This window comes from Carcharodon carcharias, chromosome 3, assembly GCF_017639515.1.
Source record: "Carcharodon carcharias isolate sCarCar2 chromosome 3, sCarCar2.pri, whole genome shotgun sequence".
Taxonomy (NCBI): Eukaryota; Metazoa; Chordata; class Chondrichthyes; order Lamniformes; family Lamnidae; genus Carcharodon; species Carcharodon carcharias.
This window is the reverse complement of record NC_054469.1, coordinates 230,388,305-230,415,626: the sequence shown is the minus strand read 5'-3', so window position 1 is coordinate 230,415,626 and position 27,322 is coordinate 230,388,305. Positions and strand designations below refer to the sequence as shown.

At 40.5% G+C, this 27,322-nt stretch overlaps 1 protein-coding gene across 13 annotated transcripts in view; it reads left to right on the top strand.

Moving 5' to 3' along the window:
* fars2 (phenylalanyl-tRNA synthetase 2, mitochondrial) overlaps positions 1-27,322 on the top strand; it is a 509,243-nt gene that overhangs the window by 3,907 nt on the left and 478,014 nt on the right. Inside the window, exon 3 of one of the 13 annotated variants that reach the window (XM_041183491.1) lies at positions 14,256-14,398. The exons of the other annotated variants lie outside the window; for them this stretch is intronic. The gene's annotated coding sequence lies outside the window, so the exon portion shown is untranslated. The remainder of the gene's footprint in view (positions 1-14,255; positions 14,399-27,322) is intronic. 13 annotated transcript variants of the gene reach the window in all.

Sequence of the window (27,322 nt, the reverse complement as noted above, 5' to 3'; positions counted from 1 at the left end):
GTCAGAAGTGCTATTTTTCAGATGGGATATTAAACCAAGGCCTCTTCTGGTTTTTAAAATAGATGTTAAAAAATCCCATGGCAAAATTTGAAGAAGAAAAAAGGGAGTTTCCTGAGTTCTGGTTAACATTTATCCTTCAACCAACCCTATCAGAAACAGTTTATATGGTTAATCATCCATTGCTGGGATCCTGCTGTTTGCAACTTGAATGTTGCATTTGCCTACAAAACAGTGATGATCACATTTGAAAGGATTAATTGTTTGTGCAGTATTTTGGGAACATCCTGAGGATGTGAAAGGCAGTACATAAATACAAGGTTGTACTTTGTTTGGCAGTAAAAGATGAATTGCCACATTTTTGATCTGGTTGAATATATATTCCCATATAAATAACATCTGTTAGACAACCAACATATTAAATGTTTACAGTCTCCCTAAAATATTTAAAATTACCATGCAGTTGTATACTACTTCTGCATTAACTCCTTTCAGAAGTTCATCTGCATGTTGGCAGTCTGGCATTCAACTATTCCTTAATTGCTTGCAGCTTGAGCTCTTCTGTTAGGGTTGCCAATCCTCCCGGGATGGCCGGGAGTTTCTTGGAATCTGTCTCAATCTCCTGATGCCCAAACAAAGCTCCTGGCAACGGCGGCCAGGACTGTACAATAGCCAGTCCCAGCCTGTGCTTGGATACCACCTGACCCTCCAGATGCCCAGGACAAATTGTTAGCTAATCACAGCTTGTGCTTGGGTACTACTTGACCTTCCCTACGTTAGGGACCAGCTGTCAGCCAATCACAGCCTGCATTTAGGTGCCAGTTGACCTTCCCTACACCAGGAACCTGCTCCCCCACCCAATGGAAATGCTCGACTTGGCATCAGTGGAGGCCACTTGACAGAAATATCTGAGTGGGCTGTAGGCCACATGATCAGTGCTCCAATCAGTTGAGGCGATGCCCACGTGGGCTGCAGAACTGGAGGAAAGGCACTGATTATGAGCCAAGGTTAGGCTAGATGTTGGTATTGTGATTAATTAGTGTTGTTATTGTTATTCATTAGTGTCGGATTGAATTGGTGGTGACCAGACGGACTGTTCTGCACTGTGGATTTCTGTCCCCTGAGAGCAACTGCCTGGGGAAGGATTTGGCAGATTCAGTAGCAGAATTTAGTGGAGACAGGCTCATTCCCTCTCACTTAGTGTCACACTGAACCAGTGTTCACAGTTGAGAGAAACAGCTGATGTGAGTTGAGACCAGGTGACCTGCTTGACAGAAAAGCTCAATGGAGCACAGCCCTATTGCCGCTTTCCGCTGTATCTTTGTAGCTGTCAACCTCACATGTGTTACATTGAACTATATAAAATATACAGCACAGAAAGAGGCCATTTGGCCCAACTAGTCTGTGCCGTGAAATCACTTTTGCCGCTTCCCTTGAGGTCACTTCTGCTGATGTCTCCTGGAATATGTCTAGCCAGTGTTGGCAACCCTATCTCCTGGGCTTTGTTTAGGCCTGTTATGAGGTGGCAAATGATGTGTGCCAGGCAGACTAAATCCACAAGGGAACTTGGACACCCTATCACAATGGTTTTGTAATTTGTATTTATTACGAGAAATTGTGCACACTGAGTTCAGAAGTAATGACTCCACTAAGACCTTTAGAGATTTTAAAAATTAAATTAAAGTATTTATTAACACAATATAAGATTTCAAGCACATACATAAGACTACAATTATTTAATACTATAACAGCTCCTAAAATTTCTAACTAACCTGACTCCCAGTTACACACCCTCTTTAAGGCAACAGTCCAGAATAGATTTTAGATTTAAAACAAGGCCAGCAGGTTAACACAGTCTCCACTTGACAGTGGAATTCCAAATGGCTTTCTCCAATTTTAGTTACTGGATACAGCAGACTTATGCACAAATGGCTGGACGCTTCTTCAAGGCTGTTTCACACATTCCTGTTAGATATTACATAGAGCCCAACATAGCCTTTCATTCTCCTTTATATATGTTTCCCTTGCTTTAATATGTAAATTCCATTGCTCCATATGTTTGGAAATGTATTTTCCCATAATATAAAAACTTTAATGTTGCCAATGTTGTCAGTAACTTTTGGGAAAAATAAACACACTGTTTAGCCTTGCTTATCTGGCTAGTTGTAAACAGGCTAACATCCCTTTGAAATCCCTTCACTTATCTAAAAATGCAAATTTCCTTCACACCTCACATGCTAAGCCAGCACCCATGTTTACTCATTTGTATTTCAGGTTCATTTCTACACCTAGCTTCTTTTGATAATTTCAAGCTTGCAGTCTACCTGACTCCAAATGTAATTAAATCACACAGACAGAACCATCTACACTCACACCTATAAACCTACTTTACAACAAACCAGAAATTCGTAACATGCCAATCATGCATCTGTGATCAACATAATTTTGAGCATCTTCTCAGTATGCCCAATTGTGTTACGCTTTATATAAAAAAGCCTTACTTTTTCTTTTATCCTTTTGTTTTTTGCTCTTTATTGCACTCTAGGCTTTCTGTTCAGCACTTAAATGTTGAATGTTTGACCTACATTTGAAATTGTGCATGTTGATTATCATTTCATTATGATCAAGCATTTTTTGACAATCCAGTAGCTGAAGTACATATACCTGCTAAGATATATTATCCTAAAAAGCCAATATAATTAAAAGTTAACTATCAGTAATTTTATATTTTTCCAGTTTTCTTCCCTTTTAGGGCATCCTTACTTGGCAGTGCTAACTTTTGTTTAAATGCAGTTCCTTACTTGTTTGTCTGGATAACGCATGAAGAATGAACAATGGAGGTTGTTAGGAATTGGCCCCCACAATATAGAAACCTGTTTTCCTGTTACACACTTTCCTGCAGGGGTTAATTGATAGTGATCAGGAAGGAAAATTGTGACCTGCATTTTAGCACTGACACCAAGTATAGTTCCTCTTACTGCCACAGCTGAGGTCAGTTAACTGAGCCCTGACAAAAGGTTGTAACTCAAGTTTCTCAATCTGTATGTAAATAACAATGGATGATGCATTTAACCACTAAGTTATTGGGAGAGTCATTATTATTTTGTAGTACACATACTGTGACTGATGTCATTAAAAACACCAAGCCTGTTAGCTATTACTTTGATGACATTTTTCAACTTTTCATTGCAATGCAGAGTGTCGCAGCCTTCTCATAAACCAGTATCCATAAGGGATATTTTCAAGCCTGCTTTGAAACTTAAAATTGTTTTGATGGGCTAATTTTATGGACAAACTTGATAAGGTTAAATTATATTGTAGTCATCAACCTTTCAACATGAATGTAGTTGTGCATCAATGACTGTGTCCGAGTCGTGAAAAGTTGACATAACAGCCAATATGGGGGAAAAATTGACACAAAATTTAATCAGATGACCCCATGAACTTCACAGTACATATAATGAAAGGGATGGGTACGTTGGAGTATATTCAAGACTGTAATTTGATTTTTGGATTAAAGTGTCAGTTATAAACTGTAAGAGCAAACTAATCACCTTGATGGAGTATTGTCACTATTCTTTTATTTATTCTATGTACATTAATATTATTTTCACAGTCTCTTCCACTTGCCCCACTGTACATCACAAAGATAAGGACAAAAGAGGGAGGCTATTCAGCCCATCTATGTCATATTTTCATTAAAACCTAAAATCCCCCATTAAACCATCTAATTGTTTCTTGAAGAATGTAATTTTTTTTACAAAAAACATGTTTGATAGTAGTGAAAAAATCCAGAATAACAATCTTTGTAAACGAGAGGAACTATTTTATCATTATATATTTTGTTTTACAAAATGAATGTCCTCCTTTGTATATAATACTCAAAACGATTGTGTGTACTGAAATCAACAGCTGGCATTGGGACCATATGTAACTAAATACTTCAACAGCCGCAGTCAATGCAATCTCTGCCTCACGCAACTAGGAAGCTCAACTAAATATTATTTTATTCCAAGATAGCTCCAATTCATGGAACTTGGGCAGGGAGATTTGTGCCAGTATTACCACACAAAGTAGGACTTTTTTCATGAAATCTGGAAGTAGACTGTCTTGTGAAAGTGTTTAATGCACAAGAAGAGCATGGTTTTATCGGTTCTCCTGATAGTATTTTAAAACAAGGACTTGTGTATTGAAAAAGTATATAATAAAGCGAAACTGTTTCCAGATAGAAAAGAGTCAGTAACCAGAGGAAACAGATTTAAGATAATTAGCAAAAGCAGGACAATGGGTCTAACTGGAGAGCTCTACCAAAGAAACAGCACTGGCATAATGGACCAATTGACTTCCTACTATGCTGTGCTGTTCAGTGGTTCTATATACACACAGCTGTGAGAGAGGAGATGGTACAGGTAATTTCTATGATGAATAATCAGCCAGAAAGAAACCATTTATCTTGATAATGTAAATTAAAGAAGCTGACTGAGAGATGACATACTATAATGGGATATTGGCAGAGCTGTCAAGTTCTAAAAGCCCTCCCGTTCCCCCCAAAAATTCTCGGATTGGAAGGGCATTAATTTATTTTTTTAAATTTAAAGTTCATGCCATATTTTTGAAATTCTAAAGAACATGGTGTAAACCTTGTGTGAGGGGTTTGTTGCATTGTGGAGTGTTCAGAGCACAAGCATTATTCCAAGATTTAAAATGGAGAAAAGAAATAACATTCGGAGAACATGGAGGGAAATTATAAAAAATTTTGTAGCCATGCAAAAAATATTTTTTTAAGGAAAGGTGAGGTTGATTAGGGATGAAAAAAGTTAAAGATAATTGTTTCTAACATATTTAATAGAATAGTTTAAGGAAATAATGGAGTTTATTGATACAGGAAATGCAGTGGCTGTTGTGTATATTTTGATTTTCGAAAAGCATTCTATAAGTTGCAATATAGAAGACCTTCCTGAAATTAAAGCGCAAGACATTAAAGTGAATGCAGCAGCATGCATAGCAAGTTGGCTAGCGAATGGAAAACAAAGTGTTGCTTCAGGGATGTTTTTCAGTTTGGATAGATGTGTACATTGACTTCCCTCCCCAGGCCCACCCAACCAATGTCGGGACCATTGCACTGGGCATATGGGCACAGTATCAGAATTTATAAACAACACGGAAGTGGAGAGCATAATCAATTGTGAATACCACTGAGAGCAACTTCAAGAGGACATGCATTATTAGGTTAGCCAGAATTAGGTTAGCCAGATAGATGTTAAATGAATTTTAACACATGGAAATGTGAGCTGATGCAAAATAGAAGCAAGAATAAATAGAGGAACATCTGCTGAATGGTAAAATGTTTTTTTTTTGAAAAGAAGCATATAATGTAAGGGTTCAGACACATATTTAAACATGGGACGAAGATGTGTAAAGAAAAATGCTTCCTAGTCTTCATGAATAATGTCATAAAGGGGTAAATAGGTGTGCAGAAACAAAAGATGAAATGCTAAATAGTATAGATAATTTTAAGGGGAAGCTAGACAAGCATTTGAGGGAGAAGGGAGTAGATGGCTATGATGGTAGATTTAGATGAAGAAAGATTTGAAGAGGCTATAGTGGAACATAAAAACTGGCATAGACTGGTTGGGCTGAATAGCTTGTTTCTGTGCCGTATAATTTAAGTAAACATATGTAAAATCATATAAATTGCTGCTAAAATATTGTATCCAGTTTTGAATGCCAGGGCTTTTAGATTGTACAGATTTACTATGATTTATTAGGATGACACCAGTAATGACTGGCTTTAGTAACGAGGAAGCACTTAAAAAAGGGCTCATTCATTAGAACAATGAAAGAAATGAAGAGATCTGATAAAATTATGAAAGCTTTTGATCAGGTAGATTTGGCAAAGGCAGTTTTATTGAGTTGGTAGTTATCAGGCATTCCTCTCAAATCAACACCAAAAGAAGAAAGGCACAAGTTAGGAGAAATTACTTTACACAAATGGTCATTTGGACATTGAATTGCCTACCTTATGGGTGGGGAACCATTTTCTTACTAAGGGCCAATCACACATAGACAAAATCAGTCATGGGCCACACACAAAAAACAGCTTTTTTGTTTTATTTTATTAAGCGAGAATACAGAAATGTCCGACTCATCCATGCTGTAATGCGATGGCTGAGTTTGCTTTTCTTTAATGAGTGGCACAGCTTCTGTGTCTCAATCACAGCACTCCTGAGATTCAGCTCAACTTTTTGCTTGCTATCTTTTCCTATTTTCTCTCTCTCTCTCTCCTTTCCCACTTTGTCCATGTGTCTCTCTCTTCCTTTCCTTTCGCACCCTGTCTCACCCCCAAACCAGCCTGGGACAGTGACTCAACAACCCAAGGCTCTGCAGACTGAGGAAGCGACCCGGGTTCGAGGCCCAGAGACTGACCCCTTGTCCTGAGACACCAATAGAGCTAGGAGGGGGAAGGACAGTGAGCCGCCGATGGAGCTGGGTGTCCTGCTCCCTTTCTTACCCCGCCCCAGGTTACTATAAAGTTTATAGTGTTCTAATTTCTGCCCTGTCCCAATAAGTTCCCCTATCCTGGAAAAGATATACCTCTGTCGTCAGATCCACCTCGGAAATGAAGTTCTCTGAGTTGAGGTCTGAGCATTTAGTACACTGACTGTCTGATTGAAAAGTAGATAACATATTAGGATGTTATTAGAAGTGGATAAAGAATGCTAAAGTGCTTGTTTGTCTTCTTTCTGTTCCATGGTATAGAAGTAATTTTTCCTGTCCTCCTTTATTCTCCACTTCCCCTACAGCACACATCATTCTAACCAGCCTGATTGACCTGGAAATCTTGTCTCAGATCTTTCCTATTAATGCTCATGAGTTAGTCACCCACTGTGGCTGTCCGGGTTATTCACACTTCACCACTCGATCGGCAGCTGCTAGCTTCCTGTCCCTGCTCTGTTCTCCTGCTCCTAGATCTTGGGCCTTGCACTCTCCCCTTGGCCTGGGCCTCTGGTGATGATGACCAAGGCTCAGGCATCAGAACATGGCGGCAGGTGGCCCAGAGTGCAGCACGTGGCCGGGGCTGGACCAGATTTTGAATGATGGGCTGGATCAAAAAGTGCAACAAGCCGGGGGTTCCCTACCCCTTCCCTACCAGAAGCAGAATCAGTAATAGTGTTTTTTTTTAGAAAAAAGAATGGGCAAATATTTAAAAATAAATAAAGGTTGTGTGGAAAGGGCAGAAAAATAAAACAATGTGGAGAGCAGAGACCTAAATAAACTTTTCCTGTGAGTAAAATTCCGAGATTATAAAATCATAATATATTAAAAAGAAGAAACAATGCTTTCCCTTAGACTTAACCATTTTCTTTAAGTACTGTGGCTAATGGCTTTTATCTGGAACCAGTACATTATTTTATAAGTGCAGAATAATGCAGAAATATTTGCCGGGGCATTTAACAAAACATTATTAACTAAAATCAAAAACTTGGAAGGGGTATACGCTTAACAAATGTACTCCGACTGGAAGGGGAGAAGACCAGTTAAAGTTTTTTTTCATCATTAAGTTTGCCTTTGTTTCATTATTGCCTCCAGTAATGTGCTTGTAATGTCAGGCCCTTGGGGAGTTCAGTGAAAAGCAGTGCAAACATTTCTTGTCAATAGGTGATGGGAGCTGTGAGAGTAGAATCACACCTTGAAGTTTGTTGTCTATTTAATTTAACAGAAAACTGTGTTGCAGTTATTGATTTCCTTTGTAGTGCTCATTAGAGTGTGAAATTATTTGTCTACTGGTTAGTAACACATTAGGATACGCGCCAGAATTCCTTAGTGGGCCTTGGTCTAGAGACATGAATCAAAAACAGATGGGAATGAGGCAGTGCACCTCCTTATGCAAAGTATTGTGGTGTTGTTGACTTGGTGATGGCAACATTTGTCGTGATCATGACATTGATCATCTGATAGTTCAGTGTCACTTGACATGTTGTTAAATCCAGTTTGCTTCAGAGACAATTTGTTAATCCATAATCTGCATAACTCTAAAACCAAGTCTGCTGTAGTTTGACTTTACTTTTTAAAAAATTTTGCGAGTATTTAAATTGTTTTATTCATTTGTGTTTTTACCATGGCAAGCATATTTGTTCAACGAAACCCATTCTTGGTTCTTTGCCCAGACTGTTCCTAAGCCGGTTACTGGAAGCTACAAGTGTCACAAGAGATAGTGCAACTGTTCAATTTTGTTGCACTTTTTAATTGGTCTTACAAACATTAACAGCAAGATGTTCTTTATTTAAATTATTGAAATGATTGTGTGAACTAAAATCGAAGCAGGTGAACAATGACTAGAGAAAGAAAATAACAATTTTTCTAAGTTTAAACATAAGTGTGTTCTGTGGACAGACAAATCTGCCTTTTCTCAAACTGCTACTGTTAAAATCACTGCTAGTAGTATTTTTTTTAATGTTTATCTTTAAAAGAAGTAGCAGCAGAGGTCATTGGCCTTTCGAGCCTTCTATGGCATTCAGTAGGATCAAGGTTGATCTTTTACCTCAACTCCACTTCCCTGTGCTAACCCCATTTCCCTTGATTCCCTTAATATCCAAAGATCTATCAACCTCCATCTTGAATATACTCAATTACTGAGCTTTCACAGTTCTCTGGGGTAGGGAATTTCAAAGATTCACAGTACTTGAGTGAAGAAATTTCTTTTCGTTTCAAATTTAAATGGGCAACCCCTTATGCTGAGACTATGACTCCCAATTTTAGACACTCCAGCCAGGGGAAGCACCGTCCCAGCATCTACCAGCACTTATCACCAGATCACAGTTTGGCCAGACCCCTATCCCTGGGGCAATTTTCCTTTGGGCAAGTCATCATGTTCCATCCCTTCCACCTCTCATTCAAAGTCCTCGTTCTCTGTTGTCCTGCCAAGTATGATTAAAAAAAACTTTTCTTTAATGAAGTATCTATATTGATTTCCTCCCTCAGCTTCTTCACTAAACGACTTAACATTCTTGTTGATATCAAATTCCATCTCAACATGATGTTCTATCTCCTGTAAATTCACTGGCCTCTTTTGCTCCCTAAATATCTCCCTCCAGTTAACTTCCCAACCCAAATTCATGGCCATTCCCTTGACCTTGCCATCTCATGTGGTTTTGCTAGTCTCAGTGTATCAAAACTATCCTCCAATCCACTTACTACAGTAAAATGTTTGTTATCTGGCATGCTCAGGGAACGGGTGATGCCGGTTAAACGAAAATGCTGGTTAACGGGGAGTAACATTACTTTGGACCCAAGACAAGATGTGGTATATCTTTGTTCAGGCACAATAACCAAAACTGACCCAATAATTTAATAATTATTGGCTGGGAATTCTGCGGAGGGTAACTCACTTCCTGACTTCCCAAAGCCTGTCCGCCACTCTACAAGACACAAGTCAGAAGTGTGATGGAACACTCTCCACTCGCCTGGATGAGTGCAGCTCCAACAACATTCCAGAAGCTTGACATCCTTGAGGACAAAGCAGCTTGATTGGCACCCCATCCACTACCTTAAGCATGGACTCCCTCCACCACCGATACACTGCAGCAACTCACCAAAGCTTCTTTGACAGCACCTTCCATACCTGTGATCTCTACTATCTTGAAAACCAAGGACAGCAGATGCGCGGGAACACCACCAACTGCAAGTTCTCCTCTAAGTCACACACCATCCTGATTTGAACTATATTGGCATTCCTTCCCTGATGCTGGGTCAAAATCCTGGAACTCCCTCCTTAACAGCCTTGTGGGTGTTCCTATAGCACATGGACTGCAGCGGTTCAAGAAGGCAGCTCACCACCACCTTCTCAAGGACAATTAGGCATTGGGAACAAAAATGCTGGCCAAGCCAGCAATGACCACACCCTGTGAAAGAATTTTTTTAAAATTTCAACGTAAAGCCAATTAACAACTTCTGCAGATTTACAATCTATTGCCTCAGGAGGCTGAGGTGGATCATCCACTTGGCACTTCTGGTTGAAGATGGTTGCAAATGCTTTAGCCTTGTCTTTTGCATTGACATGCTGGGTTCCACCATCACTGAGGATGGGGATATTTGTGGAGCTTCCTCCTGCGGCTAGTTGTTTAATTGTCTACCACTATTTATAATTGGATGTGGCATGACTGCAGATTTTTGATTTGACCTGTTGGTTGTGGGATTGCTTAGCTCTTTCTATCGCATGCTGCTTCTGCTGTTTAGCATTCATGTCATCCTGTCTTGTAGCTTCACCACATTGGTACCTCATTTTTAGGTATGCCTGGTGCTGTTCCTGGCACGCTCTTCTGCACTCCTCATTGAACCAGGTTGGCCCCTGGCTTGATGGTAATGGTAGATTGAGGGATATGCTGGGCTGTGAGGTTACAGATTATAGCTGAATACTGTTTGGCTGCTGGTGATAGCCCATAGAATCTCATGGATATCCAGTTTTGAGTTGCCAGACCTGTTCAAAATCTATCCCATTTAACAAGGTGGTAGTGCCACACAACACAATGGAGCAAGCCCTCACTGCAAATGTTTCAACCTTATCTTTTGCACTGAAGTGCAGGGCTCCTCCATCATTGAGGATGGGGATATTGTTGGATGCTCCTCCTCCAGTGAGCTATTTAATTATTCACTACCATTCACGATTGGATGTAGTAGGACTGTAGAGCTTAGATCTGATCCATTGGTTGTGGGATCGCTTAGCTCTGTCCATCACTTGCTGCTTATGCTGTTTGGCACTCAATAGTCCTGTGTTATAGCTTCACCAGGTTGACACCTCATTTTTAGGTGTGCCTGGTGCTGCTCCTGGCATGCCCTCCTGCACTCTTCATTGAGCCAGGGTTAATCTCCTGGCTTGATGGTAATGGTAGAGTGGGAGATATGCTCGGCCAGAAGGTTACAGATTGTGTTTGAGTACAATTCTGCTGCTGCTAATGTTCCACAATGCCTCATAGATGCCAAGCCTTGAGTTGCTAGATAATTTCGAAATCTAGCCCATTTAATACGGTGGTAGTGCCTCAATATGAGGGCGGGACTTTGTGTCCACAACGACTGTGCGGTGGTCACTCCTGGATAATACTGCATGGACAGATGCATCTGCAGCAGGCATTTTGTTGAGGATGAGGCCAAGTATGTTTTTCCCTCTTGCTGGTTGCCTCACCTGCTACTGCAGGTCCATTTTAGCAGCTCTGTCATTTAGGACTCGGCCAGCTCAGCCAGTAGTGGTGCTACCAAGCCACTCTTGGTGATGGACATTGAAGTCCACCACCCAGAGTACATTCTGCATGATGTTCAACATGGAGGAGTACAGATTCATCAGCAGGGGGAGGGTGGTATGTGATAATCAGCAAGAGGTTTCCTTGCCCATGTCTGACCTGATGCCATGAGACTTCATGGGGCCTGAGGACTCCCAGGGCAACTCCCTCCAGAATGTATACCATTGTGTTGCCACCTCTGCTGGGTCTCTCCTGCCGGTGGGATGGTGGTGTCTGGGACATTGGCTGTAAGATATAATTCCGTGAGAATGACTATGTCAGGCTGTTGCTTGACTAGCTTGTGAGACTTTTGGCAGGCTTCCTAGATGTTAGTAAGGAGTAATTTGCAGGGTCGACAGGGCTTAGATTACTCTTTATGGGGTATGTGGAACATTCCTTGTTGCAGTCCTACTCCGGCCCCCTTCCACAACTCTTTCTCCGGTACATCGATGATTACTTTGGTGCTGCTTCATGCTCTGGTCAGGACTTGGAAAAATTTATTAATTTTGCTTCCAATCTCCACCCCTCCATCATTTTCACGTGGTCCATCTCTGACACTTCCCTTCCCTTCCTTGACCTCTCTGTCTCAATCTCTGGTGATAGACTGTCCACCAATATCCATTACAAACCCACCGACTCCCACAGCTATCTCGACTACAGCTCCTCACACCCCACTTCCTGTAAGGACTCCATCCCATTCTCTCAGTTCCTTCGACTCCGTCGCATCTGTTCCGATGATGCTACATTCAAAAACAGTTCCTCTGACATGTCCTCCTTCTTCCTTAACCGAGGTTTTCCACCCACGGTCGTTGACAGGGCCCTCAACCGTGTCCGGCCCATCTCCCGCGCATCCGCCCTCACTCCTTCTCCTCCCTCCCAGAAACATGATAGGGTCCCCCTTGTCCTCACTTATCACCCCACCAGCCTCCGCATTCAAAGGATCATCCTCCGCCATTTCCGCCAACTTCAGCATGATGCCACTACCAAACACATCTTCCCTTCACCCCCCTTATCGGCATTCCGTAGGGATCGCTCCCTCCGGGACACCCTGGTCCACTCCTCCATCACCCCCTACTCCTCAACCCCCTCCTATGGCACAACCCCTTGCCCACGCAAAAGATGCAACACCTGCCCCTTCACTTCCTCTCTCCTCACCGTCCAAGGACCCAAACACTCCTTTCAAGTGAAGCAGCATTTCACTTGCATTTCCCCCAACTTAGTCTACTGCATCCGTTGCTCCCAATGTGGTCTCCTCTACATTGGAGAGACCAAACGTAAACTGGGCGACCGCTTTGCAGAACACCTGCGGTCTGTCCGCAAGAATGACCCAAACCTCCCTGTTGCTTGCCATTTTAACACTCCACCCTGCTCTCTTGCCCACATGTCTGTCCTTGGCTTGCTGCATTGTTCCAGTGAAGCCCAACGCAAACTGGAGGAACAACACCTCATCTTCCGACTAGGGACTTTACAGCCTTCCGGACTGAATATTGAATTCAACAACTTTAGGTCGTGAGCTCCCTCCCCCATCCCCACCCCCTTTCTGTTTCCCCCTTCCTCTTTTTTTTCCCAATAAATTATAAAGATTTTCCTTTTCCCACCTATTTCCATTATATAAAAAAAAATAAAAAAAAAATAAAAAAAAAATAAAAAAAAATATAAAAAAAAATTAAAAAAAAATAAAAAAAAATAAAAAAAAAATAAAAAAAAAATAAAAAAAAATAAAAAAAAAACCCACTAGAGCTATACCTTGAGTGCCCTACCATCCATTCTTAATTAGCACATTCGTTTAGATAATATCACCAACTTTAACTTTAACACCTATGTGTTCTATTGTACTATTGTGGTTGACATCTTTTGATGATCTGCTTCTATCACTGCTTGTTTGTCCCTACAACCACACCAACCCCCTCCACCTCTCTGTCTCTCTATCTCTCCGCCCCCCACACACACACCTTAAACCAGCTTATATTTCAGCTCTTTCCTGGACTCGAACTCAAGTTCTGTCGAAGGGTCATGAGGACTCGAAACGTCAACTCTTTTCTTCTCCGCCGATGCTGCCAGACCTGCTGAGTTTTTCCAGGTAATTCTGTTTTTGTTTTGGACTTCCAGCATCCGCAGTTTTTTTGTTTTTATCTTAGATTACTGTTGTCGTTTCTGGTGCCTAGGTCAATGCTGAGTGGTCTATCCGTTTTTGTGACTTTGTAGCGGTTGATTTGCTAGGCCATTTAAGAGTCAACCACATTGCTGCTGTGGGTCTGGAGTCACATGTAGGCCAGACCAGATAAGGACGACAGATTTCCTTCCCTAATGGACATCGGTGAACCAGATAGGTTTTTACAACAATCGACAATGGTCATCATTAGACTTTTAATTCCAGATTTTTATTGAATTCAAATTTCACCATCTGCTGTGGCACGATTTGAACCCGGGTCCCCAGAGCATTACCCTGGGACTCTGGATTACCAGTCTAGCAACAATACCACTACCCCATTGCCAAATAGGACTTTGTCGGAATTGGCCCTATCTCATGATTAGGTTTTTAAAAACTGCCTTTTCCAGTTAGGTTAGGGCATCTGTTAGAATGTGTCAACTTTTACCAAGTGTTTCTCCACATACAAAAGTTTGAAAACCACTGCTTTGTAATGTTTGGGATTATGAGGCATCGCAGTAAACTGCACTTCTGATTTAAAAAGAAAGAAAAGTCCATATAAATATCTAAGTACCTGTTTATAGCTCATATGACTTGAAGGTTTTGCAAGGTATTTTCCTCAGCTCTGGCACAAGTTGCAATTTTTCTCAAATGTGTTTGATGTCTTTGTATCCTATCCGCCATTTCTATTTCCAGCTTCTCAAGATTTAATCTGTATGTATCTCTTATTTCATATACCCACTCAGTGTGAGGAGGGGGAAGTGTTTTCTGGTGACTTTTTACTCAATTGCAAATCCATTGCCCATTTCCTTTTACTACATCTATTTTTTGTCTAGATTTGATCAATGAGACCGTTGCATAATCATGAACTTCTAAATGGGCGTGACCCTCCTGACCTCACTCATGGTTGACTATAGAAAATGTACTTCTATAGAAAGGCAATTGGGCCATCCCAAATACAACTGGGCATTGCTCCAAGGTGAAGTATTTTGCTGTCTACATGGGGTCTGTCTAGTCAAATGTTACTGAAAGTTGGTTATTGAGAAAACCTATTTCAACTGGACCATTTGAGACGGGAATCAAATTCTGGCTTTAAAGAAGTCCAGCACTATATCCCATTAGTTTCAATTATTGCTATATAATATCTTGCATTTGTCCACATAATATTGAATTATTTTCAAGAACTGAATTTTAAATGTGCTTTTTTAAATTCTGTAACATATTAGAGTAACAGTTAACATATTAAATTATGATTTTTTTCAATGAAACCCCCTGCTATTTCATTTTTAGTAGACTAGAAGTGTTTTGTAGTAAAGCAGTAGAGAAGGATTCTGTTACTTTATTTTGTTAACATTTTACTAGTATACAGTTTAGTATACAGTTTATGGTGAACAATACCTTATGACAAAAATAGGCAAAATGCTTGTATTGAAATTAACTTGAATTCTGTTTACAAACCAAAGCAGCTTTGGATCTGTAAAAATACCCTTATAAAGCTCCCAGTTATTAACGTTATCTCTGGTATAAGACTGTGCTGACTTTGTTATTTGTCCTTTGAAAATTTGCAACAGTTGAATATTGATCAGTACAGCACAGTGAATTAAGTAATGTATGGACTCAGGTGTGCACATAGTTGTTTGGTAGTACAGAACTTGAGCATTGCTGAAAAAGACATTTTTTGTCAAAGCTTTTCGTCTTGCACTTATCAGGACAATTCACAAGAATACCAATCTTGGAACTCCCCTTCCTAACAGCACTTTGGGTGTACCTATACCACATGGACTGCAGTGGTTCCAGAAGGCAGCTCACCACCATCTTCTCAAGGGCAATCACGGTTGGGCAATAAATACTGACCCAGCCAGCGAAGCCCACGTCCCATGAATGAATTAAATTTTCTTAATAAAACCAACAGTTTACACTGTATGAGAAGAGAGTGCTGATTGGTTGGCAAGTGATATCTGATTGGTAGAGGCGTTGCCATAAAGAATGCACCATTGATGATGAATGACAGTTAACTGCTGAGCATTGTTTGAAATTTAAACCAGGCAGCTTGACTCTCGTCAAGGCATTGCCTTGAGGAATGAACCAGCGAACAGCTATCACTTATTTTGTTTAGCTGAAACAGGCGTAAAGCACATTGTGTGTACGTGTTCTTTCTGTCTGCAAAGAACAGGGCCATGTGTATTAATATATGTAGCTTGCAGTACATGCAAATGCACCACCCCTGCGAGTGTGACTGACAATTGTAACTTGATTGTCAGAGTAATTTTTAGCACACTGAGGATTATTTAGCAAATGTTGTCCAATTGCTGAATCATATTTAATGTTAGACACTGTGTTTTGAGTTTTGCAAGCCCAGGCTGGTTGGGTACTGTGTACCTGGCCTGTTACGAACAGCGGAAGGGACATGCTGCTTGATATGATCAGCCAGCCAGACATACGAGCTATATACCTAGCATCACACTGGCACTGAAATTTATATACCACATTACTCATCTGTGTGATAGGCAGAACATTGTTTTGGTCTGACGGCAGCATCCTGTTAGTGGCGAACACCACTCATGTTGCAACTACATAGTAGCAATGTGAAACAGCTAGCTTCACCCATTGCCCAAATTTCTGAAATGTCTTGCCCTTCCATGGTAGCACTTTTCTGGGCCAAAAGTGATGGCCTTAGGGCCACTCATGAGTTTATGCTATAAACAGCGTGAAATGATCTGATCAGGGTAGCCATTATGTTGTAGGATGCCTTTGATGCGCCCTATTTTGGCAACAAGCTTGCATGGTGAGCAAATGGCTCAGGCCCTATTTACGAAGTTGTCAATAAGGCCAATCTTATAGCATGTGGAACTGCAAGAATCCCAACAAGTATATGACCCATGAAGGTAGTCTTGCCACAGACTGTGGTAGAGAATTCCCTGGCAGATTTCACAACTAGTACATCAAGGGAAGGGAGTTCATTTGATTGCTCTATTTCAAAGGTGAATTTGAGTGCAAAATGGAACTCATTAAGATATGTAGGGAAATTATTACGTGCAGCTGCAGATTTAACTATAGCAAACATATCATCCACATATCGAAAATATACAAGGAGTAGGAGGTTAGTTGTCATTCCATTGAAGACACATTTCTCATGGAACCCAACAAACGTTCTATGGTTGACAGAATTGTTACAACCAGTTTTGGGCATGTTTTACACATACAGAGTAAAGGATTCCTTCACTTTTGTGAAGACCATACAGACTTCCATATCGACAGCAATGCTGTGTCCATGTGCTCATTTGACATTGCTAGCCTATTGACCAATGTACCCCTTAAGGAAGTCATAGATATTTGTGCTGCAACACTATATCATAGCGACCTAGACCTGCCACCATTGCGTAAATCAGTATTTATTGAACTTACGAACTATGCAGCTCATACAGTTGAGCTCGGTTTTAACGATATCGTGTATGTCCAGATAGATGTTGTTGCCATTGGGATCCCCTCTAGGCCCAGCTCTCGCAAATAAGAGTCAAGTTGCCTGGTTTAAATTTCAACAATCCTAAGCAGTTAACTGTCACTTACTATCAAATAGTGCATTCTCTATTGCAACACCTCTAACAATCCGAGTCCACTTGCCAACCAATCAGTACTCTCTTTTCATACAGTATGAATTGTTCCCATGTGGTATTCTTGCGAATTGTCCCGATGAGTGCAAGACAAAAAGCTTCTCTTTTTTTCAGCAATACTCAATGTATGGACTGTTGTATGTCCCAATTAATCTTGCTTTAAACAGTATTTTAAGGCAGCTTGCATATGAGTGAATGGGAAGGATGTTATATTTAATTATTATTGTGTCCAAAGTTCTCTCCAATTTGTCTGATGGAGTCAGCAGTATTTATATGCATCTTTTTAATGGAACCATATTCATATAAGCACATATTGTTGAAATTTTACTATATTTCCATGGAAATTGGATCAGCAGTACCACTTACCTTCCTTCGAAATGTACATAATTCAGTTGATGAGATTGCTAAGCGATGATTATACTTCTTTGCTGATATCAACTAGGTTCTGTTGCAGTGTCAGTCTTAGCAGCCTTTCCCTGCTAGAACTGTTAAGAGTTGTTTGACTACTCACTTTCTCCAGAAAAAAATCTACTGAATAAACAAGCATAAACAATAAAGAAATGCTAATCTTAATTTTTTTTTATAGGATATGACATTTGTGAGTGGACCTCTTTCAGCATGGTGCAAATAAAGTTTTTTGAAAGCAGGAGAATCAAAATATAGCATTCAAAACCAATATGTGTTTTTGATCTAAGGATGCCTCACTTTCTGTACTTAGCTTGGTTAATGTGGTCTTAATCTGTTCTGTGCAGAAATAAGGAAATCCTTCATGGGTTAACGAAAAGTTGACTTAATTTGCTCATCCTGTTTGAATTATATAAACTTGGCCAAGGAGTAATGTGATCATCTATTGCTTAGGATGCTGGATGTTGATTAGGCTGCAAATGGGAAAAAGCGGTGAAAAATTTGTAATTTATATCACCCCTATGATTTAAAGAGTGACTGTTTTCTGTTCTGAATAGCTGATCTGCTCTGGTGTTAGTTTTCCACTGTTAGGATCTAAGAGTACTTTCATTGTTTCGTAAGACCCTGTTTTGTTGTCCAACATCTACTCCTTATTACTCTTCCTCATGTTTCCTTTTACCTATCATTTTTCTTCATATTGCTTATCACCCTTTTCTGTTCCACATGGCTCTCCACCCTACGACGTTGGAATTATTCTACCATCTGTTCTGTCCTAATATATGGATTTTTATCATCTCTGTTTTGTCGCTGTGATTTTTTTCCTTCTGGTATCTTTGCTTCATTTTCTTGACTGTCACCACAGCCACAAAGAAAAGCTGAAGCTCCAATGTCAGTTACACTGGAACTGGCATTCCTAACGATGAACAGAAGCTCACATTTTTTTCATTATTCATTCATGGGATGTGGGCTTCACTGGTTGGGCCAGCATTTATATCTCTTGTTGCCCTTGAGAAGGTGGTGGTGTGCTGCCTTCTTGAACCGCTGCAGTGGTACACCCATAGTACTGTTAGGAAGGGAGTTCTATGATATTGAACCAGCAACAGTGAAGGAATGGTGATATATTTCCAAATCAGGATGTTGAGTGACTTGGAGGGGAACTTCCAAGCGGTGGTGTTCCCATCTATCTGCTGCCCTTGTCCTTCTAGATGGTAGTAGTCGTGGGTTTGGAAGGTGTTGTCTAAGGAGCCTTGATGAATTCCTGCAGTGTACCTTGTAGATGGTATACACTGCTGCTACTGTGCATCGGTGGTGGAGGAAAAGAATGTTTGTGGATGTGGTGCCAATCAAGCGGACTGCTTTGTCCTGGACGGTGTCAAGCATCTTGAATGTTGTGGGAGCTGCACTCATGCAGGCAAGTGGGGAGTATTCCAACACGCTCCTGACTTGTGCCTTGTAGATGGTGGACAACCTTTGGGGAGTGAGGAGGTGAGTTACTTGTTGCAGGCTTCCGAGCCTCTGACCTGTTCTTGAAGCCACAGTATTTTATATGGCTAACCCAGTTCAATTTCTGGTCAGTGGGTAACCCCCAGGATGTTGATAGTGGGGGATTCAGTGATGGTAATGCTGTTGAACATCAATTGTTAGACTCTCTCTTGTTGGAGATGATACTTGTATGGTGCGAATGTTCCTTGGCACTTGTCAGCCCAAGCCTGGATATTCTCCAGGTCTTACTGCATTTGGCCATGACTGCTTCAGCATCTGAGGAGTCGCAAATGATGCAGAACGTTGTGCAATCATCAGCGAACATCCCCGCTTCTGACCTTGTGATGGAAGGAAGGTCATTGATGAAGCAGCTGAAGGTGGTTGGGCCAAGGATACTTCTCCCAAGGAACTCCTGCAGTCATGATGTCCTGGAGTGAGATGACTGACCTCCAATGACCACAAATATCCAACCAGCGGAGAGTTTTCCCCCTGATTCCCATTGACTCCAGTTTTGTTAGGGCTCCTTGATGCCACACTTGGTCAAATGCATCCTTGATGTCAAGGGCAGTCACTCTCACCTCACCTTGGGAGTTCAGCTCTTTTGTCCAATTTTGAACCAAGGCTGTAATGATGTGAGGAGCTGAGTGGCCTAGCGGAACCCAAACAGGGCATCAGTGAGCAGGTTATTGCTGAGCAAGTGCCGCTTGATAGCACTGTTGATGACCCCTTCCATTACTTTACTGATGATGGCGAGTAGACTGATGGGGTAGTAACTGGCTGGGTTGGATTTGTCCTGCTTTTTGTGTACAGGGCATACCTGAGCAAATTTCCACATAGCTGGATAGATGTCAGTGTTGTAGCTGTTTAGCTTGGCTAGGGGTATGGCAAATTCTGGAGCACAAGCCTTCAGTACTATTGTTGGAATATTGTCATGGCCCATAGCTTTTGCAGTATCCAGTGCCTTTACCTGTTTCTTGGTATCACGTGGAGTGAATCGAATTGGCTGGAGACTGGCATTTGTGATGCTGGGGGCCTCCAGAGGAGGCCGAGATGAATCATCCATTCGGCATTTCTCACTGAAGACTGTAGCAAATGCTTTAGCCTTATCTTTTGCAGTGATGTGCTGGGTTCCCTCATCATTGAGGATCGGGATTTGTGGAGATTCCTCCTCCAGTGAGTTGTTTAATTGTTCACCACCATTCACGACTAGATGTGGCAGGACTGCAGAGCTTGGATCTGATCTGTTGGTTCTAGGATCGCTTAGCTCTGTGTATCATTTGCTGCTTATGCTGTTTGGCATGCAAGTAGCCCTGTGTTATAGCTTCACTAGGTTGATTTTTAGTTATGCCTGGTGCTGCTCCTGGCATGCCCAGCTGCACTCTTCATTGAACCAGGGTTGATCCCCTGGCTTGATGGTAACAGTAGAGTGGGAGATATGCCGGGCCATGAGGCCACAGATTGTGTTTTGAGTACATTTCTGTTGCACTCCATGGATGCCCAGGCTTGAGTTGCTAGATCTGTTCGAAATCTATCCCATTTAACATGGTGGTATGCCACACAACACGATGGAGGGTATCTTCAATGTGAAGGTGAAACTTTGTCTCCACAACAACTGTGTGATGGTCACTCCTACTGATACTGTAGTGGACAGATGCATCTGTGGCAGAATTGAACATTGAAACATTTTGACTGACTTGATTGTTGCAGCATACTCCTGGCTGGCCTCCCACATTCTACCTGCCATAAATTTGAGGTCATCCAAAATTCTGCTGCCCCTGTCCTAACTCCACCGAATTCTGTTCACCCATTGCTCTTGCGCTTACTGACCTACATTGGTTCCCAGTTAAGTGATGCTTCAATTTTAAAATTGTCATTCTTGTTTTCAAATTTCTCTGTGTTCTCAATCCCATCCCTTTCCCTGTAATCTCTCCAGCACCAGTACCCTTCGAGATATGTGTGCTATAATTAAGACTTCTTGAGCATCCTCAATTTTATTTGCTCCACCATTAGCTTCAGCTCTAGAATTCCCTCCATAAAGACCCAAAGCTCTAGAATTCCCTCCATAAAATCTCAGCCTCTCTATTTCTCTTTCCTCCTCTAAGATGCGACCTGTTTGACCAAAATTTTAGCCATTTTCCCTAATATCTCATATCTTGGTGTCAAATTTTGATCTCTAATGCTCTTGCAAAGTCTCTTGGGATGTTCAATTCTGTTAAACGAGCGATTATAAATACAAGTTGTCATTGTTGATGATGATACCCGTGCTATTAAGTAGGGATGCTCTGAAGTACAGCATTGATGGAAATTTTTCTTTAAATCTTCATCCAATGCCCAATTTATTGAAAGTCATATAGTATAAATAATGCATAGTGACAACTTGGATTGAACTAAAACCAAATCTTGACATTGGAATTCATAGCTGATTGCCTGGCTTGTTCCACTGATGGTCTGGTGTCAATTAATAATTTACTTCTCAGCAAACCAACAATCACAGGTTTGTATTACACATTTAAGTCTCATCTTGCAGTTCATTGCATAATGTGTCTGACTAACTTGATTGAATTTCTGAGGAAGTAGCAAGGAGGGTCAATGAGTGTATTCCATTTGAGGTAGTCTACATGTTATTCAGCAAGGCTTTTGACAAGGTCCCAAGTGGCAGATTGATCAGTAAATTAGAAACTCAGGGGATCCAAGAGAAAGTGGCATATTGGATCCAAAATTCGCTCAGTGGCTGGAAACCAACTCACTTATGGTTGACAGATGTTCTTGTGACTGGAAGGCTATTTCCAGTGGGGTTCCACAGAGCTGAATACTGGGGCCCTTGCTGTTCATGGCATTTATCAATGATTTAGACAAATCTAGGGGGCGTTATTAAGAAGTTTGGAGGTGATATGAAAATTCGCCATTTGGTTGATAGACAGGAAGAAAGGTGTAGACTGCAGGAAGATAGCAATGGACTGGTCTGGTGGGCAGAAAAATGGCAAATGGAATTCAATCCAGAAAATTATAAGGTAATGCATTTGGGGAGGACAAAGAAACAAGGGAATATATGATAAATGGTATGATTCTGAAAAGTATAGAGGAATAGAGAAACCTTTGGGGTATGTGTCTACAGATTCCTAAAGGCAGCAGGACAGGTAGAAAAAGTGGTCAAGAATGTGTACAGGATACTTTCCTTTATTGGCCAAGGCCTAGACATAAGAGCAGGGAGGTTATGCTAGAACTGTATAAACCACCAGTTAGACTACATCTGGAGTATTGAGTACAGTTCTGCTTACTGCATTACAGAAGGATGTGATCACATCAAAGAGGGTAAGGGAGAGATTCATGAGGATATTGCCAGGAATGGGAAAGTATAGCAATAAGGAAAGATTGGATAAGCTTTGTTTGCTTTCTTTGGAACAGAGGAGGCAGAGGGGAGATTTAATTGAGGTATATAAAATTTGAGAAGCTCAGATAGAGTGGGTGGGAGGCACACCGCTAACTGTGGTCTAACTAGTGATTTATACAGGGAGATGCTGGGTGAATGTAAGCCACTTCTCCAAATGATGGGGAGAGAATTGGATGTACTATAGCTGTGATCATTTGGTGCTGGTTGTAGGGAAGCATTAACGGAATTTTGGGTAAAAGCATAATTTGGCAAATTATATATGACATGGGGGAATCTAAAGAGAAGATAAAGATAGCAAAGTAATGAAGGATTTTTAAAATATCTTTAACCAGCACTCCTTTGTATTGATTAAGTCTGTTTCTCATATGTACAAAAATAAGAAATTTTCTTGAGAATAAAACAGATGATTTTATGCAAAATTATCTGGGTTCTATTTGATTCCTTAATCTTTGTTAATAGTAATGATTTTAAGAAAACTCAGAACTGGACTGCAATTTATTTAAGTTACTTATTCCCATGGCTACTCCTCAACTTCACCATCTCTGAGATTTCAGTGGTTGATACGACTATCTCCAATGCCTCCCCCGTTTCCCTCATCGTCCACCTCTTCCTGTTAAATGACCCTTCAAACTCCACATCCTGTCAGCCACTAAAACATGTGCTTCTGTTCTCAGCATTGCCTGTGTATGTCCCAGTCTGATCACTGCGATTGCTGAAACTCTCATCCATGTTTTTGTCACCTTGAGCCTCAGCAGTCCTCCTTACCAGTCACCCAGTCTGTCTCTTGCACAAGCTTCGAAACTCCACTGCTTGCATCCTGACTTGCACAAGTTATCAATTGTTCAATATTCTCTTTCTTCATGAACATAATGACTCCCTTTCCCCAGTGCACCATATTTAAATTTTCAGATCCCCTCCATGGCTGCTTTGCAACTTGCCCCTTCAGAATCATCCAACCATACAATACCTTTGGTGTATCTACTTTGACCCTGGCCTTCTGCGCATCTCCTGCTTCACCATTGATGGAAAAGCTTAAGCTGTTCCTCTGGAGCTTCCTTCTTAAATTGTTTTGACTTATAAATTCTTCTCTGCCTTTTGTAACCTTCTCAAAATCTATACTTTTTAAATCACACTTTCTGTCACTTCTCAGGATTCCACCTTGTAGATTTGACAACCTTTCTGTCCTCTGTGAAAGGCTTTGCAAAATTTTCAGTGAAGATGCACTTTATATAGTAAACCATTTTTCATTTGCTATTGGAGTTTTGTTGTAATGTTCTACTCTGAAAATTACAGTTCAGAAATGATTGCCAGTAATATTGTATGAATGATTAATGCATTTGTATTAAATTTCTCCCTGATATTTTCACAGAGCATTGACCTACTTAAAATAAACAGGGTTAGGGTCCAGTCAAGATAGCAGGGAGAAGTTTGAGACAAGTGCATGAAGTATTCTTATTATACTATCATTGACAATAATCTCTGCACTAATGTCCTTACGATGAAAATAGTTACTGTCATGGGTCAAGATTGTTTGACCATTTTTGCACAAAGAGTTTGAAAAATAATTCTTTTTTAAATGGTGAGGCTATTAGTGCATGCGTTTATAATAGAAATCTGACTAACATCTACGGATATGCAGTAACAGCTACATATGCACAGTTAAAGGTGGATCCAGAAGTTGCTGTCAGAGATATCTTGCTCTTCTGCAGTGCTCGCCAATAGTCTCAACATTGAAATGACTGCAATTGCATGAACCTGTCGTATTTACCCACGAGCTCCACACTAAAAGTGGTTGAAAAAGTTAGGGCTGGTAAATTCAGGAATAACTGAGTTTTCAGTGGCTGTTAAGTGATAATTATTGTTGAGTAGCCTCTTTGGCCCTGAAAAAAATAATTTTACAAGCTTGGAGTCTTATTCCCGCAAAATAAAATTAGTGTTGGATATTTTTACTTTGTCAGTCCATCTTTTTTATATCTAATATAATAACAGAAAATGCTAGAAATACTCAGCAGGTTATGGCAGCATCTATGGTGAGAAACAGAGTTAATATTGCAGGCCTGTGACCTTTCATCAAAACTGGGAAAAGTTAGAAAGCAAGGGGTGTGTGGAATATAGACAAAAGGAAGATCTGTGATAAGGTGAAAGACAGGAGAACTTGAATGATAGAAGAGTTAGAGCAGGTGTGCTGCTTACTGTAACCAAAAAAATAAGAAAAAATATTAAAACACACAAAAAGGAAAGAAGATGGCCACCAAGATGAAGGTCTGAAACTGTTGAATTCATTGTTGAGTCCTTAAGGCTGTAAAGTGCCTAATCGCTCATGGGAGAATTGATGTCACTGAACCTGAGAAAATGTCTATGGAAGACTCAAATTAGTAGAAGTGTATCTTGTGTAATTTTGAATTGTCTCTCTTTTCCTGCATTGTTATCGCTCTGAATGGCATACTCTATACTCAAGCACAATGAAGCTGAATAGGCAACCACTGCACCAAGTCATGAGCACAAAATCAATGCTGACACTCCAGTGCTATACAGTTAGACATACTGTCTTTCAGATTAGATGTTAAATTGAGGTCCGGTCCTATTTGCCTCCTCAGGTAGATGTAAACGATCCCATGACACTATTTCGAAGAAGAACAGAGGAGTTATCCCTGGTACAAAAACAAAAATAGCTGGAAAAACTCAGCAGGTCGGACAACATCTGCAGAGAGGAGTATAGTTAACATTTCGAGTCCATATGACTCTTCATCAGAAATAAAGAAAAATAGAAACTAGGTGAAATATAATCTGTTAGAGGGGATTGGGACAGGTAGAACTGGTTAGAGGGCCAGTGATAGGTGGAGGCAAAGAAGAGATTGCCAAAGATGTCATAGACAAAAGGACAAAGGGGTGTTGACGGTGGTGATGTTAGCTAAGGAATGTGCTAATGGTGATATTAAGTTATCCCTGGTGCCTGGTCAATATTTATCGCTCAATCCACAAATTATGCATCTTCAGATTATCTGGTCATTATCAGATTGAAGTTCGTGGAAGCTTACTGTGTGCAAGTTGACTGCCGTGCATTTTAACAATGACTACACTTTAAAAAGTACTTCATTCTTTGTAAAGAGCTTTGTCATGAAAGGTGCAATATAAATGCAAGTCTTTCTTTACAATTGATGACATGCCGTTTAGTACTTATTGTATCTGACTGGCATCCTGATGTCAGAAAGGGCTAAGTCTGAATGCATATTTTAACCAATGGTGGGATTGGAATTATTTAGACCCAAGGGCGAGGGGATACTGAAGTACAGAATTGATTTATTAAATATGAAGACAAAAGTTTTATGGTAAATTCTGATGTACAAATTTCTTCTAGTTCTCCAAATTTCTAAAACTCTAAGCAGCATGATATGTTACATGACTTGATGTGCCCAGTTCATTTCACAGAATCACAGATTTGCTACAACACAGAAGGAAACCATTTGGCTTATCATGTCTGCACTGCCTCTGGTTGGAGCAATTTATCTAGTGCCACTCCCTGCCTTTTCCCATAGCCCTACACATTCTTCCTTTTCAGATAAGAATACAATTCGCATTTCAACTGAATTTACTGGAGGGAAAAACGTTGAAAATATTTCGAAAACATTTGATCAGAAATTTAAATGCATAAAAACAAAGTCTCGCACTCCAGTGATAATGCTTTTAAAATGTCGCAAAGGAAGTTACTTGAGAAAAATAAATCACAGGAGTTTTATTTTGAAGGTCGTTTCATTGTTAAGTTCTGGTTGTTTCCAGCTTTGAAGTATTGCATGGTAACTAATGGCTAATGAAGTCCCTTCCATGCCAAAAAAGGATGAAGCCTATTGCTATTTTCAAATTACCCAATATTTTCCAGAAGTGTCACAGTTTCTAATTGCATTCCGGACTGTATCAGCACCTGGAATTTAAAGGAGCACTGCAAATTGGGCTGCATTCGACACCCTTCAGATTATCAATTGAGTTGCATTTCTAACTTTTCAAAAACATTATTCAAATTTCTTTCATACTGTTACCAAAATCCTAACTTAGAAAACAAGCAAAATGTGGCCAACAGCTGACAAGGCTTCAGAATGACTGCTAATTCAAATATATCCCAGAATATAGGCCAACAGTGTGTGATTAAAGTGAAGTTGCCGTGGAGCACTGCCCTATCATCATTTAAGGTGCAGGTATACCCAACAATCCCTCACTTTTGTAAATCAGGATGTTATGGCAAGCTTTGCAAATAATTGCCATCATTTTCTTTTGGGCTTTGTGGACCTGCATTAGTACTCTCTGTTGCTAAACCTTATTTATTAAACTGTTTTAAGGAAGCTTTTATGATAACACATTTCCCCATATTCATGCTGGTTCTCTATTCTCCTTTGAACTGGCATACTTTTTTCCCACCATCTTCCTCTCAGCACATGCTAGCCATTCATCTCCTTCAGTTGAAAATATTACTCTGCTTCTTCTCTTTCCATGCATCCATGCATGTTCATACTATCAGATACTTTGGGATGTTTTGTTAAGTTAATGGCACTATATAAATTCAAGATGTAGTTGTCTCTCTGCTCCCTTTCTCTGCACCCAGTTTATCCTGGCAGCCCTCTCCTGCTTAGCACAAGCTGGCACTCTAATCCCTTTACATCCTCAGATTTTATTGACACTGTCCTCTTTTCCTCCCCAGTTCACACTGGCACTTTCCTATCGCCTCCAGTTCAATCTGACAGGGTTTGATCCTTTCTCCTAACATAAATAAGGCACTCTTTCAACGTAAATTCATGCTGAGACTTCTCACTCCTTCCCGCTCATTTGAAACAAAATAAGTCTTGCTGGAACTCTTCACCCATTCTCTACCCCAGTTCATGTTAGCATTCTCCTACCTTAGTTAAATCGCTTAGTTTTTTTCCTCCATCCCCGAACCCCATTCACAGTGACATCCTTTTAGAAAGAAAAACTTGCATTTACATAGTGCCTCTCATGACCTCGGGACATCTCAAAGCATCACAAT